The 13,495-nt window shown below is 39.6% G+C and overlaps 1 long non-coding RNA gene across 1 annotated transcript; it reads right to left on the bottom strand.

Moving 5' to 3' along the window:
• Positions 1-794: 794 nt before the first annotated feature.
• LOC114625762 lies at positions 795-12,306 on the bottom strand. Its single transcript, XR_003712132.1, has 3 exons — positions 12,136-12,306; positions 3,079-3,214; positions 795-921 (listed from the first exon to the last, which is right to left on the bottom strand). It is a non-coding gene; the product is annotated as an uncharacterized LOC114625762 (long non-coding RNA).
• Between the last annotated feature and the right edge of the window lie 1,189 nt (positions 12,307-13,495).

The raw sequence follows: 13,495 nt of genomic DNA, 5'->3' as shown, positions 1-13,495 counted from the left end.
CCCGGCTCTTTTCTCTCTCTCTCTTTTTTTTTTAAGTCTGTCCTTCTCAGGACAGTAATTTTTCTGTAGATGAAAAGAGTCCATTCTTGCCTAGTGGCTGTCTCACCACAACTGGAGTAACTCCAAAGATGCTCAATTTCTTCTTAGAATCCAAGACAGGAAGCTGTCAGGAGCAGACAGGACTCTAAACAAAATGAACCTTAATACAGAAATGTTTGTAATGTCAATTCTGTGGACTTCTGACGTTTCAAAAACCAAATATCCATGTAAGGCAATCTGGACAATTGTCTGTTAACTCCTCTCAGCTATTTCTAAATAAGATATAGAAAAACACTCTAACAATGAACTCAGAGCCATGAATTTGGTATAGGCACTTAACTCACAGGCTAACCCTATCAAATCAGTTTAAAAAACTTAAAGAAGGACTGGGCCTAAGCCTTGTATTCCTGAATGTGTTATATAAGCACAATGCCTATGAAAGTAACAATATTAATCTCACTTCTATATCAATAAGAAACTCATACTAATGAAAGCCTTAAATTTGAAATCAAAGTAAATTTTGTAACATTTAAGAAATTATAACCAGCTTAATAACAATTATATAGATTTCTACCAATACGTTATGGCTATGCAATAAATCCTAGCTATTCCTCCCTGTTCCAACAAAACCACTACTTTTCCCTAGAAAGACAGACCAATATTAACCACCTCAGTCCCCAATCCCAGGGAAGAGGGGCGCCAACTCTTCATTAACTTCTTCAAGCTGATTACAGGTGTTGAGATATTAGGGGGGGGGAGAACAAATTGATAAGCCTCTGACGTCTGTGTGTTCATTGCATCCTGCTGAGATTCCAGGACATCAGAGGTTCCACCAGGTCTGCTCAGATAGCTTGATGAGTAGATACACCAAGGCTGTACATTCTGCAATATACAATTCCCAAAACAAATTTTAGTATCAAGATATTTTTGTTTGAATTCTAAAATCTAGTCTTCTGGTGGCCTGTCTCTATCATATCTAATCCATGTAATTCTGGGAGTTTCTATGAGGGTGTGCTCCCACCATCCTCTGATTCCCGCCTCCCAGATCTCAAATTCCCCAACACTTAGGAATCCAAACTATTGGGTACCAAGTCCCTCCACTTCCACTGATGCCTGACAAGGCCACCCTCAACTACCTATACAGGCGGATCCATGTGTCCCTCATTTTGTGTTCTCAGGCTGGAGGTTTTAGAATGGCCACTCCAGCTTGTTTTTTAGGACTATTTGCTTGAAAAATTGTTTTCCAGCCTTTTACTCTAAGGTAGTGTCTGTCTTTGTCACTGAGGTGGGTTTCCTGTATGCAGCAAATGCTGGGTCCTGTTTACATATCCAGTCTGTTAACCTATGTCTTTTTATTGGGGAATTGACTCCATTGGTGTTAAGAGACATTAAGGAACAGTGATTGTTGCTTCCTGTTATTTTTGTTATTAGAGGTGGAATTATCTTTGTGTGGCTATCTTCTTTTGGATTTGTTGGAAGAGGATTACTTTCTTGCTCTGACTAGGGTATAATTTCCCTCCTTGTATTAGAGCTTTCCCGCTAATATCCTTTGTAATGCCAGGTTTGTGGAAAGATATTGTGTAAATTTGGTTTTGTCATGGAATATCTTGGTTTCTCCATCTATGGTAATTGACAGTTTTGCTGGGTATAGTAGCCTGGGCTGGCATTTGTGTTCTCTTAGGGTATGTATGACATCTGTACAGGATCTTCTCACTTTTATAGTCTCTGGTGAGAAGTCTGGTGTAATTCTTATAGGTCTGCCTTAATATGTTACTTGGCCTTTTTCCCTTACTGCTTTTAATATTATTTCTTTTTTTATGCATTTGGTGTTTTGATTATTATGTGATGGGAGGTATTTCATTTCTGGTCTACTCTATTTGGCGTTCTGTAGGCTTCTTGTATGTGTATGGGCTTCTCGTTCTATAGGTTTGGGAATTTTTCTTCTATAATTTTGTTGAAGATATTTATTGGCCCTTTAAATTGGAAATCTTCATTCTCATCTATACCTATTATCCTTAGGTTTGGTCTTCTCATTGTGTCCTGGATTTCCTGGATGTTTTGGGTTAAGAACTTTTTGAATTTTGCATTTTTATTGACAGTTGTGTCAATATTTTCTATGGTATCTTCTGCACCTGAGATTCTCTCTTCTATCTCTTGTATTCTGTTGGTGATGCTTGCATCTATGACTCCTGATTTTTTCCCTAGGTTTTCTAACTCCAGAGTAGTCTCCTTTTGAGATTTCTTTATTGTTTCTACTTCCATTTTTATGTCGAGGATGGATTTGTTCAATTCCTTCACCTATTCGTTTGTGTTCTCTTGTAATTCTTTAAGGGATTTTTTGTGTTTCCTCTTTAAGGACTACTACCTGTTTACCTGTGTTCTCCTCACATTCTTTGAGAGTGTTATTTATGTCTGTCTTAAAGTCCTCTATCATAATCATTAGAAGTGAATTTAAATCTGAATCTTGCTTTCCTGGTGATAAGGGGAATTCAGGACTTTCTATTTTGGGAGAACTAGGTTCTAATGATGTCAAGTACCTTAGGCTGTTGGTGCTTATGTTCTTGTGCTTGCCTTTCACCATCTGGATCACCTTAGTGCTACCCGCCCTGTCTCTTACTGGAGCCTTTCTTTCCTATTATATTGGTTGTTTCAGAACTGTGTGGGGTGGGTGTTACTACTGGGGTTAAAGCTGGGGCCCAAGATCTGCTCAGTGCTCTGGCCCGGATGGGAAGGAACCAGTGCTCTGGGCCAGGGGTGAATTCCTGGGTCCTAATGGGTCCTAGTTACTCTGTGTTTGGGGTAGGTGTTGCTGTCTCCTTACCTAAGATGCTACCTGGGTTAGAGCCCCTGGGAGACTTCCTTACTCTGGGTTTTGTGAGACTGGGTGCAGAGCTACTGCCTGGGATCTTCTCAGTGTTCAGGCCCAGACTGGAAGGAACAGGTGCTCTGGGCCAGGTGTGAATTCCTGGGACCTAGTGGGTTCCAGTTACTCCCTATTTGTGTGGGGGAAAGGGTTGGGGGAGGTTGCTGTCTCCTTACCTAAGATACTGCCTGGGTTAGAGCTCCTCGTAGGCCTCCTTCCTCTGGTTTTGTGAGACTGGGTAGAGAGCAGCTGCCCAGGATCTGCTTAGTGCTTGGCTCCAGACCAGAGGCTCCATTATTGTTATTCTTGTTGCTGTGACCAAGCGCCAGACAAGAGGCAACTTTAGGGAGGAAGGATTAACTTTGGTTTACAGTATAAAATGTTTACAGTCCATTGGACATCAGGCCAATGCTCAGCTTGCTCCCTTCTATGTTGTGGAAGACCTCAGACCATGGAGTCAGGCCAAGTTAACATTTGGGGTGTGTCTTGTCATCCCAATGACCTAATCTAAAAAATCTCTCAAAGGTAAACCTATAGATCTGTTTCCATAGTGATTTTAAATCCAATCAAGGGCAGCAGAGATGGCTCAATGGGTAAGGTGCTTTGGGTGCAGGCATGCATGTTACTTGGGAAACTGAGGCTCCCTTTGGGCTTCTTAGTCCTAATAATGAAAGAATTTAATGACACATTCAGAAGCTGCAGAACAATTTTATTAGAACTTGAGATGGAGACAACAGTACAAGCAGGTCAAAAATTCTGACAGCTGCAAGGAGGATGAAGACAGGACAGGAATGGCATAGAAATAGAGACATTTTAAGTGACCCAGAGAAATGGCTCAACTGTTATGAGCACTGCCTGCTCTTCCAGAGGATCTGGGTTCAATTTCCAGCATGCACATGGCCCCTCACAACTGCAAATCCAGCTCCTGAGAAATCCAATGCCCTCTTCTGGCTTCCACTGGTACTACATACAGGTGGTACACAGGCATACTTGCAGATGAAAACATACATACATACAAAATAAAAATGAGTCTTAAAACAGAAAGAAAGCAAAGCACTCTTAAGAATGGAAGTGAGCTGTGAACTGGAAAGAGCCCAGATATGAGGTCACGTATGTACATGGACCCACATATGTAAATATGTTCATACATAATCATGCAAGTGTGCAATTAACTACACACAGGCAGAAGCATGTAAACTCATACGTATACATGCACACATAAACACAAAATGGACACTTTCACATATGTGAAACATAGGGTCAGAGACACATAAATCCACATACATATGTGTATCCATAGGAACACCTACAAATGGACACATATGCATGCACACACATCTACAAACAAACACACATAAGTAAATGTACATTTACACCCTAACATTTACATTAGTTCATGTGTTCACACAGCTTTACATGAGTACTCTGTGTGTTGAACAGAGAGTACACAAATATGTTCATATGCATCCACACATTTATATATGCACTCACGAGTACATGGTATACAAATGCACACAGATGTACACTCATTTAATATACATATTGGATATACATACACAGGCACATAGGCATGGAATGAGCACTCAGCCTTCATGTTCTCAGTACACTGTAACAACCTTGAATCTCTCTGTATGTGTCTTCTTTCTCTTCTGCCCTGGCTTGCAGGGATTCTATGAGACCTTAGGGAAGGTGGCAAAAGAATGATAGGACAAGAGACACAAATAAGAAGCACAGGTCTGACGGTCTGATTGAGTGCTTGAACTTTATCGTTTGGGTTGCCATTATAAAGGCAAGCAGGCAAGAGGGTCAGGATCCAGAGCCATCCAGTAATTGTTAAGTTTGCAAGCATTACATAGCCCAAACTTTCTCATGAGCAAGAGGGCAGTAAAACATTTTTTAGGCTCAAGTTGCTAATTTTCTTTCCCAGGCAGGAAGGCAATAAGGTCTTCCTTAACTCAGGCTGTTTACTTAACTGACATTTGCTCTCAGGCAGAAGGGCAATAAAGTATTCCTTAATTCAGACTTTTTACTTAACTGACATTTGCTCTCAAGAAGAAGGAAGTCTTGGCTCCTGGCATTTCCTCCTTTCTAACAATTTTTAAAGAGACTGGTCTGAGAAAGAGGACATTTGCAAGTCTCACTGATAAATGAGCAGGCATTAACCAGAGGGGAAATTCACCTGACCCTCCCATTATCATTAGAAATGGTGCCTTTTTGGGGAGGAGAGGGTTAAATGTCTCATGGGCTTCGTAGGATATCCAGGGTCCTAGTCAGCCACTTCGAGACACAAGAAATCAACACCAACCTCTATACAATCAGGTTTGCTTCACAGGGGATTCAGATGTGGACAATTGGAGTCCTCCCCTGCAGTACCTTGTCACGCACCCCTTGCGGGTACCCACGCTGTGGTTGTGCCATGCGAACCAATGTGCATAGATCTGAGTTCTATGCAGCTCCTACAGAAGATATGTCAAGCAAGGCTCAGCCAAGCCTCTATCAGCTAGATCAAGTCTGTGATAATATACTTGTAGAGGTTTAGATGCCAAGGAGTCAATTTGTTGTTTTATAAAGCCAGTGACTGTGTTAAAGGCCCAAGGGCTGAAAGTCAAAAGGAGAAGGAGACTGACCACAGGACCCAAGATGGAAGGGAAAAGGGTGGTAAGCCAAGGAGAGGCAGAGAACCAGGTTTTAAGTCATCCTTCTTCTTGTTCTCACTGTTTGTTTTGCCATTTTAATCTCTTTCTGATCTTGGCTATACTATAACTATTTACCCCAGTGTGGTCAGTATAAAAACAGCATTCCTCCTTAAGGACAGCACAGAGTCCCCCTTGCTGAAGGAAATGCAGATTGAGCTCTCTGTGTTTTGGGGGGAACACTTCAGACAGAGAAAAGAGGGATTTTTCCAGATTAGTGATGCCAATCTCTAGCTATTTGATGTCCTTGTCAATGGCCCCTTGAAGTTCTGAGTAGTGCAAATCCAGAGGCTGGCATCAGGATAAGAACCTCCAAATACCACTGGTGGCTCATTTTTATCTGGAAGGGAAAAAAGAAGGGAATTCTCAGGAAGATCTCTCTTCCCTGGATGTCAATTGTGATTTATCTTATCTATAATTGGGTCTGGCTTTGTGGAAGTATCTATCTGTTTCACTAAACTTTCTGGCAGTCATCTAGCCATGCCTTCTTAGGTAACAAACAGACATATTAATCCTCAGCCCCATATGAGAACTGGGTCTGGGTCGTTCCATTTAAAGGTAAGAGGGTCCTTCCACATAAGTGTGGCACACTTTTTATTGGTCTCGGTGTGCCAGAAGCAATCAGCAGCAGATTTGCCATAAGCATCCAGATTTAGAAAATTGAGAACAAGACATGATGAAGAATATTTCTAGGGGACCCCTTTTATGTATATAACTCCCCCTCTTTTGTTTTTTAAAAGCCAATTTTTCAATGTTCCTTGTAAAACCATGGCAGAAGCTCCAGTGTGCTCCTCCCACACTCACAGAGTTATGAAGATATTATTTTAAAGTTCCATAATATCTGTTTCACAATACCTCATCTTTGAGGATTGTAAGGAATCCCAGTAATGTGGGTAATATTAAATTGTCAACAAACATCTCAAATGTCTGACTGCAATAGCCAGTTCCATCTATCTTAACCTGATATGGAACACCAAGCATAGAAATATAATGTAGGCAATAACTAATTACATTTTTAGTTGTTTCTCTTGTTAAAGCAGTTGCAACTAGAAAGCCTGGAAAGGTGTCAAGTCACATGTACATGTTTTAATTTTCCAAGATCAGAAATGAGTACCATCCACTTGTCATAATTGATTAGGTATAAGTCCTCAAGTATTAACACTATTAGGAAAAAATTGAGGACACTGAAAACAAGTTTTTGCAATTTGACTTATATACTCTCTAGAAATACCAAATTATTGCCTTAAGCTATTGTTATTAAACATCTGTAACAATTACTAAGCAACAACACACCCATTTGGAGCAGATCTCTGCAGATCCACAAAGATATACTATCTTATGGTGATGCTATACAGACAAATAGATGACTTCTTAAGTCTTAATGACGATCCTATAAGAATTCCTAAAATTGTATCAATGATTATTAAGCTCTTTTATAACTGGACTGCTATTAGACCCTTCTCTGATAGTCAAAACTGCAATGAGAACTCTGCCAGTCTCCCAAGTGTCATCAGTTAATTGCTTTTAGATAGTAACCAGACTTTCTCCTATTCAGCGCATTCCCAAGAGGTTGTAAAACAATTAGCCAAAGGTCATTAAAAGGGAACTAACGATTTACTATAGGTGCTAGGAGAGAAGATAAAATATTGCCTGGGCCTATCTATACCAAACTTCACTAATAACTTAGTTATAGCTTCAAACCTTCAGTGAACCTGTGGAGCTAGACAGGTGATGGATGTTTAGCCAGATAATTACTCCCAATGGATATGTGTGCAAACATTCTCTGTTGCAAACTTCTATTTCAATTTATGATTTGACCCTTGGTGTGAACTTGTAATGAATCCTGTAACATGTGGTCATGTATTCTGAAAGATGCATAAGCACTGAGGACAAAAAGATGAGAGGCAGATACAATGGAAAGATAGAATAGAATTTTTCACCTATCCCCACTTAGAGTAGCACATAGAAGTTTTCCTTTTCTCCACTTAGGACCTTTCCGCTTCTCCCCTTAGATAGCTTTCATAAGAAACTTTTCACAATCAGTAATAAACTCTACAACAACCTCTTTAAGTGTCTTTTCTTCCTGTGCCCTCAAACTAGAAGGCATAAGTTTAGAGCCCAGCAGTTCCTGCTGAGATAGAACAAAGGCTGTTTACTTAATCCTTGGCTGTTTTTAGGAAGAGGTACTAAGTGGAAGAAACTGCAGTTTCTGGCCTCAGAGGATCATAGAAGAGAAACCAGCCACAGCGGTATAGTAACTTAGACCTAAGTAAACTTTTCTTATATAGCAACTCTAAATATCTGCTAAAACAAGATTCTACCCCTCAGTGATGCTCTTCTCCCTCTGCTGCCTCAAGAAGAACTGACAAGAAGAAAGAAGAAGGCCTGTAATCTGCCTGGTATACAAATCTGCTGTGGCATTTTCCTGGGGTCCAGGCAATCCAGTGTGGGCTCTTAAATGTCTTATAAAGTTAAGGGAAAGTACATGTTTCTTAAATTAAGCTGTATTTGTAAAACCTGAGAATTAGCAATATCTAAAAAGGGAACAATTTCAAGCAATTATAAACCATGAGCTACGGCTTAAAATATATACTATCTATGAGTATGCAAATTGAAAGCTTGGTTATTCAGTATTTCAAACAATGGCTACAGCATGCAATTCAATTATTTGTGCTGAAGCAAGAGGAAACTCAAGAGAATGAACATATGATCTAACTATATATACTCTCCTCCCATTAGATAAGCTGTCTGTAAATACAGTAAACACATTTTCTATGGGCTGCGTGTGTAAATTTATAGGAAACACAAAAGCATGCATAGAGAAAAACTGTAACAACTTGTCTTTTGGATAATGATTATCAAATTTCTCTAAAAAGTTGGTCATGTGATAGGTCAAATATCAGTATTCTTTAATAACCAATTTTATTGCTGTTTGGGATAAGGAATATTTCATTAAGTTCTTTCTCAAAATATTTTTGTGATCCTGACCTACAATTCTGTATTAACACAGCAACAGCTTCAGAATAGGGTGTTAAAACTTTCTTTGGAGATAAGGAAATATGAATCTACATTAATGATCCCTTTTGCCAAAGATCTGCTGTGAAACAGCCAACAATTGAACAGTCTGTATAATGTATCTATTGATAAATAACAGTTTCCTCTACTTTCTGCAACAGTTAATTGTCCAGGGGAATCAGGATTTGCATCCCCCTTACAAACATCAAACAGAGGTTTAAGTTCTCCTGTGATGAGCTTAAAGTAAAGTGTTAGCCAGTTAACATCTCCTAGAAGCTTTTGAAGATAATTTAAAGTAAGTAAACTGTCTTTTCTTTTTTGAATTTTCTGTGCCACAATTTGTTTAGGAATATAACTGGTGTCTCAAATATTGAAAAGATATTGCCTTTGAATGTTTTCTGGAGCAACAAGCACTTCCCAAAATTTTAAAGCTCGTTGTATGAGAGCAAAGGCTTGAATTAAAACTCCTCCAGAGGGATAAGCTAATAAAATACCACACAATGAATAATATACACTGAAACATTCAAACTCCTAACTTTTTGTATTAAAGCAACAACAAATTTTTTATATAACAGAAGGCTATTAGCCATTCCTTGAGGCAATACTTTTCAATGATATTGCTTCATGGGCTTGAAGACCTCCGCAGAGGGGAGACCCTCTCTCAAGTCTCAGAAAGTCGCGACCACCCAGTAATCTGCTCGAGACACCATGTACCGGAGCAATTGCGAGGTTATTTATTAGGGCGTGACAACTAGCTGCCGGTCAATTCGTATGCCCACGCAGGAGCTGAATTGACCCCGACTGCCAGTTTGAAAGGAGTTTTTATAGGGAAAAACCACAAACCAAGGAATGGGAAGGGGGTGAGGGTGGGTTGCTAGGGTGGTATAACATAAAAATAGTGGAACATTCCAAAGGAACCCAACCTACATGAGTCAGGATCAGATGAAAACTCTCTGTACACTTATCTTTCTCAAGAATGTAGTCCTGCCCTGTCACTTCAGCCTTGCCCTGTCACTTCGGCCTTGCCCTGTCACTATGGTTCTCAGCTTGGTTCCACCTGACTAAATTGCATTCTAGCCAGTCTGTCCACATTTCCAACCTGCTTCATGCCTCCATGTCTTTGTAAAGAAAGCCTAAAGAATATTTTATGTCTAAAAATGATTCTATATACCCAGTATCCATAATTTTTCCTTCTACAGGCTCTCAAAAATTATAAGCAAATGTGCTAAATTTAAACCTTTTACAATCATCAAGATGTAAAGGAATAACATAAAAACAATCTTCTAAATCTATCATAATTTTATATACATTTTTTGGATTGGCAGCTGGAGTAGGTAAACAAGGCTATAATGTCCCACAAGTGTCATAAATCTTGAGTTTGAACTTTGTTTTGTATTAATGGAATAACCAATCACTTGTAGCTGAGTGAGTATATCAGATAAAGGCCAAGTTTCAGGCCAATCTTGTCCCCTCTACTCTTTGAGTAATTTTTTTATTAGTAGGCATGGGTATGTCATGAAAGGAAGCAGGCATAATTTTAATTTCTCCAGCATAATCATTATCTATAATTCCTTGCCCATAAGCTGTCTGTTGTGAATGCCATTCAGTCTGAAGCTGACCCCTCCTCGCTAGGGTCTGGAAAACATCTTTTAAAGGGGCTGGTCAGTATGACCATGATAAAAGGAATGTCACACAGGCTTCTGCTGAGCCCATGTTGAGCTGTGTCTTAACTCAAGTGTAAATGTTCTTAATCTGGGCCTAAAACAGTCTGCTAGTACTTTTGTTCTTAGGACAATCATTTCTAAAATGACCCAACTTTCTACATTTAAAACATCTTTTATCCCTTCACTTCTGTGAAAGCATTGCTTGCACAGTGGTCCATTGTAAGGCAGCAGCCATAGCCAGACACTGTATGAGGGCCCAATTTTAGCAAAGATGAATGTATCCAGGTTAGTCTGTCTTTGCTTTGTATGGCAAGATAGCTGTGTAGCAGGCCACATTAGCATTCTTATAAGCCAATTGTGTAACAAAAGGAACTGTTTATCAGGGCCTTGTTCAATCCCAGATCAAACTCCTCCCACTGATATCTCCTTTTCAATCTGGGGAGTGAGGGGGGGCTGAATTTGCCTCTACCATTGTATCTAATAAAAGTAGCAGCAGGCCTGTACTGTGCCACAGCTGTCATTAACTCATTACTCTTGCAATCATGCCCACCTGCTCGATCCTCTTCTCAACCATAAACATGGTTGAGTAAAAAATTCTCAAGCTTGAGATTGAACTGACAACTGCAGCCAATGGAATACTGGCAGATTATCTACATTTTTAAGTTTCTTTTGCAATATTAGAGTATAACCATAACTTTGGGAAATAAAACCAATTTTTAACAATGCAAACAATCTACTTTTTTCTAAAATTAACACCAAGTGTATTACTTTTATCTTATAAAGTTTTGGCTGCCAGTTCTTATATATGAATGTAGGATAGCGCAGCTTTTAATATGTCATTAAAGAGACATTTTAAATCTTATCCTTTATACATCTGGTTTCTGAATGACTCCAATCCTGAGTTACCAGTTTTAATTCTAGCTTTCTGTTACCAAATTGCAAATTTTAACATACTCAATAACTTATAGGCTAATAATGTATAACAAAGACATGTAGAATATTTTAATACTTTTAAAAGCAAAAGTGAAGTAGATGCACATATTATATATTTTACTAAAACAAATTTTTCTTACTTTTTCTAGCTGTAATTTCAAGAGAAAAGCACCTTGTCATTTGTTGAACCCAATAAACCAATAAACATTGTCATAGAGATATTGGGGGGGGGGGGGGGGAGGGGAACCAAAACATCAATTCCTTTACCATAGAAGTCAAAAAGCTGTTGGCCCCTCCAAGAGCAGCTTATGCAAATAATCACTTCTGCCATGGTTTCTCCTGCTGTGCCTTACTCCCAGCCACAAAGCAGGGTAACTTATCTATCAGCTTCTGTTGTGTAAATTGAGATTGCCTTTTAAGCAAGTTTTAAACTAAATCAAGGGATGAATAGCCAACAGTTTTAACCATTTTTTTCTTTTGAATATGAAACATAGAACAGCAATCATTCAAGCAACAAAAAAGACAGACAATTGACACATGTTGACAAATTGGCATTCCAATGACAGACAATAGACAGAGAAAGCAGAACTAAGAATCTCTCCACAGGACCCAGGACTTCTTCTGATTCTCTCCTGCTCCCAGGTGGGCTCTGAAATAGGTTTTCCTTTTCTTTTGCTAACAGGCCTGAGAGCAGAAAACTACTTTAGCCCTTTCGCTCTCTCACTTTCAAGATCTAACTTTTTATTTCCTCCTTAGGAGGGGTAGCATTTTGTCATCAATAGTTTCCTCTTGTGGAAACAACCAATGAAATTTTTAAAGATCCTTTTTCTTAACCCTTAATCCTCGTGCCTTGAGGGACTCTGAGACACTTTAAGAACAAATCCTGTTTACTTAATGCTTGTCTTAGAATTGGCTTGCTTTTTCTTACCTTCAGCAGATCAATCTCGCAGGTGGGTGACTCTGTGGAGATCACAATGAGGATCTTCTCTCTTCTGTCCAGAGAAGCCTCGATCCTATGCTTGAGAGACTTCCTTGTGAAAGAAATGTTCCATCAGACCCTGACCCAAAGGGCTTCACGTTGGGCGTCAAGGGTCCTGGACTGCAGGGATTCGATGAGACCCTAGGGAAGAGGGCAAAAGAATGATAGGACAAGAGACACAAAGAAGAAGCACAGGTCTGAATGTCTGATCAAGTGCTTGAATTTTATTGTTCCGGTGGCCATTATAAAGGCATGCAGGCAAGAGGGTCAAGATCCAGGGCCATTCAGTAATTGTTAAGTTTATAAGCATTTCTTAGCCCAAACAAATTATTTCAAACCTTCTCACAAGCAAGGGGTCAATAACACAGTTTTTAGGCTCAAGTTGCTAATTTTCTCTCCCTGGCAGGAAGGCGATAAGGTCTTCCTTAACTCAGGCTATTTACTTACCTGATATTTGTTCTCAGGAAGAAGGAAGACTTGGCTCCTGGCACAATGAGAAGATTCTTCTCTGGTTAAGGCAGAGAATGTCCATGGTATAAATATGAATCCCAGAAGGCAGTTTGATGCTGTGTCAATGTAATCGAACAACAGTAGTGAATTCCCTACTAGGCTTACAACCTCGACATGTTAGAGCTTTTCACCAGTTTGCAGTACAAAGTCTCAATTTCCTAGGTGAAGTGACCTCAGATCCAATCACAGAACAATTGGTTAACCCCCATACAGGAGTGTAACCACTGTACAAACAGGAAGATCTTGCCTGGCAGGGTGGTGGTATGGATTATAAGATTCACAGCTAGACAAGACCACTAAGGTGTTTCCATAGTGGCCTGTATAGTATCTTCCACACTGTGAATGCTACCTCACATGGTGGAAGCTTCCAGCTCAGTTCCAGATTTCTGAGGCCTTTATGAATAAATCATAAGAAAGTGTCTCACAGCCCAGTGGTAGTGGTACAAGTCTATAATCCCAGCACTCAGGAGGCAGAGGCAGATGGATCTCTGTGAATTCAAGGCCAACCTGGTCTACAGAGTAAGATCCAGGACAACCAGGGATACACAGAGAAATCCTGCTTCAAAAAAAAAAACAAAGGAAGTGTCTCTCATATGGACCTGGGGTTTTGTTTGATAACCTTTGGATTCCAGGTGCAGTTACCCAGTCGTGCCGAATATCTCCATTATCCACTTTAACATATTTTATTATTAGCTTACAAAATAGTAAGTTTCTGTATTTTCATACATCCATAGTTTTGACTGGCTCTCTTTTCCCCATATCTCCCCTTCACACCATAGCTCTCTCTACTTAAACTTTC

This window comes from Grammomys surdaster, unplaced genomic scaffold, assembly GCF_004785775.1.
Source record: "Grammomys surdaster isolate TR1022 unplaced genomic scaffold, NIH_TR_1.0 221, whole genome shotgun sequence".
Classification (NCBI taxonomy): Eukaryota; Metazoa; Chordata; class Mammalia; order Rodentia; family Muridae; genus Grammomys; species Grammomys surdaster.
Note: the sequence above shows the minus strand (reverse complement) of the source record. Positions and strands in the feature narration are given on the sequence as shown.